We start from the raw sequence: 5258 nt of genomic DNA on the forward strand, positions 1-5258 counted from the left end.
TAGCTGTATATATATATAAATACATATATATATATATATATATATATATATACACACATATATAATTATACAGTTATGTAGATACGTATATGTGAGTGTACATGCATGTATACGTCTATAGCTGTATATATATATATACATATATATATATATATATATATATACAACCACACACGCACAGACACACACACACACACAGACACACACACACACATGTATGTATGTATGTGTGTATTAATCGTGATAAATTTTAATATTAAATAAAATAAGACCGAAATAATTTTAGGAAACTAGGGAACTTTAATGAAAAAGTTAGTTTAGGGAAAATTCTTATCAGAAATTTTAAAATGAAGGAACTAAATTGAAAAGAACGATCTCAGAAATAAAAAATTAATAAATCATCACAAGTTATGAATAAATTCGGTTTTCAAAATTAAAAATAAAACGAACTGAAATTACATTAGCGCAGTAATTAAGTGGTAATATGAAATCCTTAATCCTAAAGTGAATCTCAGCAATGTTTGATCGTTAATCATGATGAATATTGACGGTGATAGATGTTTCGCCAATCGATGTACATGTATTGAATCGGAAACGAAGGAAGTTACATAAAAACAGATGTATATACTTGCATACTAACACCTGTACAGACATGAATATATATATGTAAATGTATGTATGTGTGTGTGTGTGTGTGCGTGCGTGCGTTTGTGTGTGTGTATAAATATCTGAGCACACAAAGATATATGTAGATTAATATATACATACATATGAACTTACACACACATGTTCGTATATAAGTGTCTGCACACGCGCACGTACACACACACACACACATGTACTATTGAACCGCTCACATTCTCGTTATGTGCCTCTCATTTTCTCCCCCCTCTCTCTCCTCTCTCGCTCTCTCTCTCCTCTCTCGCTCTCTCGCTCTCTCTCCTCTCCCTCTCACCCTCTCTCCCACCCTCTCCCCCTCTCTCTCCCCCTCTCTCGCTCTCCCCCTCTCTCTCCCCCTCTCTCGCTCTCCCCCTCTATCGCTCTCCCCCTCTCCCCCTCTCGCTCTCCCCCTCCCCCTCGCTCTCCCCCCCTCTCCCTCTCTCTCTCTATATATATGTGTATGTATGTATATCAGCGTACATGACTGTCTTTGTGAGTGTATGTGTGCCGGCGTATGTATATATGTAAAGTGTGGGTGTGTGAATATGTGTGTGTGAGTGTGTGTCCGTGCGTGTATGTGTGCGTGTGCTGTGTGTGGGTGCTTCTTTGTGCGTGTGTGTACATAACGAAAAACAATTCTGCGTGCAGCCTTTCTTCAGCAAAAAAAAATCTCCTGTAAAAATGTTTAATTAATTATGAAACGATTTAAATGCATACCTGATTTTCTATATAATATAGTGCGCATGCTTTTGTACTTTTTAGCCGTACACTCTGTTATACATCATGTTTTACACATGGGTGGCCGGTTGTGGAGCAGTGTATGTAAGTGAGTACATGTGTTACTAATATTTTGCTTCTTGTACATCAGGAGTACACCTTTGAAGCTGCGAGGTATGGAGAAAATTGCTGAAAAACCAAAACTTTTAGAGAATGTATTTACTATATATATATATATATATATATATATATATATATATAACAGAAGGCCTTGCCTTAATTTTTGTTGTCCACCTTAACAATTTATATATATATATATATATATATATATACTCGAGGGCTTCTTTCAGTTCCTGTCTACCAAATCCACCTACAGGCCTTTGGTTGGCCAATTGTTGAAAGTACCACGTAGTGGAACTGAGCTCGGAATCAGGTTCTTTGGAGGCAATCTTCACACACACACACACACACACACACACACACACACACACACACACCTACGCCTGCTCCTTAGCATGGAGGAATGCTAGCATGTATGTATATGTGTGTTTTTAATACAATATATCCAATCGCAGTCGCCTATGCTGAGACAACATTGATTGATTTTGATTGTCCGTGACCTTAACTAGTTACCAGAAACACGCGCTATACCAGTCATTTTAACGGTGTATATGTTACGTATATATATATACATACTTACTTAGACACACACGCGCTCACACACACACAAAGCCACACACACACACACACAAACATATACGTAAAAATGTGTGCGTAAGTGTGTGTGTCCGCGCGTGTCTTGTGGTGGTGGGTGTTTGAATGTATGCATACATACGTACATATATATATGTGTGTGTGCGCGTGTGTTTCTGTGTGTCAGTGTGTGTGAGCATGCGTGTAACTATAATTGCTTCCTTGATTGGAATTGTCTACACGCATCGACACGTTTCGCGTATTGGTGTATACATATAATTCTATGCGTATATATATAAATGTGTATGTATGTGATCATTAACCTCGGTAGTTGCATATAGTTCGTAAAAAAATAGGTTTCAAGAGGAGTATGTTAGAAAATTTGATATGTAGTTGGTGTTGCTAGGTTTATCCTTAATAATACTTCCCGGTTTTTGTGGCTGGGAGCGATCTGCAGGAATGTAATTACTCAAATTATATCGTTTTCTCCTGTCACGTGACATTTGCATGATTCTTTTTAATTGTATTTTAAATAATGGGTTGTCAATCTAAATGAAAACCTTAAAGCTATGTTCACTTTCCTTCTTTAATTAAGAAATATATCACGATATTTATTTTCATGTCTGTTGTTTTTGCCTTTGATTCGATCGTTTTTACTCGGTACTAGCTTCTTCGTGAACGACGAGACTTTTATATGTATCTCTCTGACTATAGCCAGGATTTCTCTCTTATTTTGAGGTATTGAATATTTCAGATTTTTTTTTTTTGGCTACAATTGCTAGTAGGCTGACCGAGATAATATAGATATGTTTTATAGTTGGTTCCTTGTCGCCATGTTTACTGGGTTTTAGATGCTGATTCTAATGGATGTTGGGGTAGTGGCTGTCGAGGTAATACTGTAGTAAAAGTAATACTGTAGTAAAAGTAATACTGTAGGCTTCGTGGCGGTGGTTTTTGCTGTGTTTGTGGTGGCGCTGCTGGTGATGGTGGTAAATGAGGTTTGTTGAAGGGTTCGTGCTTATTTGGTTGTTCAAATTAGATCAGCTCTGATCACTCAGTCCAAGGATCTTTTTTAAAACGGGGGCCACATTTTTCATTAATGTTTTACGTAGTGTTTTTGGTACCGAAAGACTTTCAAACTTCGTATACTTATCTATTTTGTGTTATAGAACAGAAAAATATTTTTGTATTCGAATTTATTTCATGTAAAAAATTGTCTTATTTCGATAATTTCAACCAATCACTGACAAGTATTCAGTTGTTTACATTTACTCCTTTGGCTGATTAAGCCATAGCTTCGTTTTATTTGCTTTTTTCATTTTAAATTTGCTTTTTTTCATTTTCTTTTCTTCGTTTTATTTGCTTTTTTCTTTTTAAATTTGCTGTTTTACCCTAAACCTAACCCCAACCCTATCACCGATAGAATTGTTTCAGAATCGTTTGTTTACGTAGACGGCACTTAATGTATATCGGCTGAATGGACGTCAGTGATTGGTTGAAATTACAGAAATACGAGAACTTTAACAAGGAATAACTTAGGGATTTTTTTTATTTTTAAAGAAGACTAAGAGAAAAAGATGTTTTATATGACACATTCTACCAGTGTTCCAAGTTTCAAAGTGTTTCGTTAATGAAAAATGTGGCCCCCGTTTTAAAAAAATCCCAGTCCAATAATCCGATGTGTTTCATGTGTTGCTATCGCTTCTCTTTCTCTTCCTAATCTTCAGATGTAGTATATCTTGCATCGCCTCCTTCAATGTTTCTTCTCCAAGTTTTAGATAGTAGCGTACAATAAGATGTAGAAGTTGGCTGCAATGTGTAGCAAGTCAAGAAATCCCAGAGAATACATCTTTGGCTTTCAGTTTCAGTCGTAGATGTTGTTCATGATATATATATATATATATATATATATATATATATATATATATATATATATATATATATATTTATGTATGCATGTGTATGTGTGTGTGTGTGTTATATCAATAGGCGCTGGCAGAATTGTTAGCTCACCGGGCGAAATGCCTAGCTGTATTTCGTCTGCCGATACGGTCTGAGATCAAATTCCGCCGAGGTCGACTTTGCCTTTCATCATTTCGGGGTGGATAAATTAAGTACCAGTTGCGTACTGGTCCGATCTAATCGACTGCCTCCCATCCAAATTTCAGTAGAAATGATTGTCATTGTTCAACCATAAGAAAATTATTTCCAACATCTCTATCAACACGAATTTGTCTGGTCTGAGAATGACATGATTTACACAACACGGAAACCGTATAATTATTTCACGGCTTTTAATATTCTCGAGAGAATATTGAAAGCAGTGAAATAATTATATGACATGAAGGAAATCTCGAACGAAGCAGAATAGCTGTGAAAAGAGTTTAGAGGATTGGTTAAGCGGTCAGCAAACTGCTACACAGAATCGAACTCTGTGTCCCTCAAATATATATATATATATATATATATATAAAATTTATTCAATAATAGGATAAAATCTTTAATAAGAATTTATCAAGCTGCTAGCGTAGAGAGAGAAAGAGAGAGAGAGAGAGAGAAAGAGAGAAAGAAAGAGAGAAAGAAAGAGAGAAAGAAAGAAAGAAAGAGAGAAAGAAAGAAAGAAAGAGAGAAAGAAAAAAGAGAAAGAGAGAGAGAGAAAGAAAGAGAAAGAGAGAGAAAGAAAAGAGAGAGAGAGAAGAAAGAGAGAGAAAGAAAAGAGAGAGAGAAAGAGAGAGAGAGAGAGAGAAAGAGAGAGAGAGAGAGAGAGAAAGAGAGAGAAAGAGAGAGAGAGAGAGAGAAAGAGAGAGAGAGAGAGAGAGAAAGAGAGAGAAAGAGAGAGAGAGAGAGAGAAAGAAAGAGAGAGAGAGATGTATTTGCATACCAAGTGGCCTGATCTGAGATCGTGCGCTGAAACAAAAACAATTGCAGAGCGGAAGGGGTTTATAAGCTTTTAAGAAAAACTCGAAATTTGGCAAGTGAACAGGTCACGGTTTCAAAGCGACGAAAATATTTTGACACAAATTAAATTTAAATGTTGAAGTGAATCTAACGATTTATGTGTGTCTTTTTTTTTTTACGTATATATGTATACGTATTAGATTCCAATCTCTCCTCCCTGAATAAGGAGGCTCAAATTTTCCAATGTGTATTTGCTCCCATTACGGGTTCCAGTATGTATGTGTATGTGT

General features: G+C 36.0%; 1 long non-coding RNA gene across 1 annotated transcript in view; it reads right to left on the reverse strand.

The window, feature by feature from the left end:
- Positions 1-5258, reverse strand: part of LOC149131288 (uncharacterized) — a 246403-nt gene that overhangs the window by 145473 nt on the left and 95672 nt on the right. The gene's annotated exons all lie outside the window — the stretch shown is intronic.

This window comes from Octopus bimaculoides, chromosome 23 (assembly GCF_046866305.1).
Source record: "Octopus bimaculoides isolate indiv1 chromosome 23, ASM4686630v1, whole genome shotgun sequence".
In the NCBI taxonomy this organism is placed as follows: domain Eukaryota; kingdom Metazoa; phylum Mollusca; class Cephalopoda; order Octopoda; family Octopodidae; genus Octopus; species Octopus bimaculoides.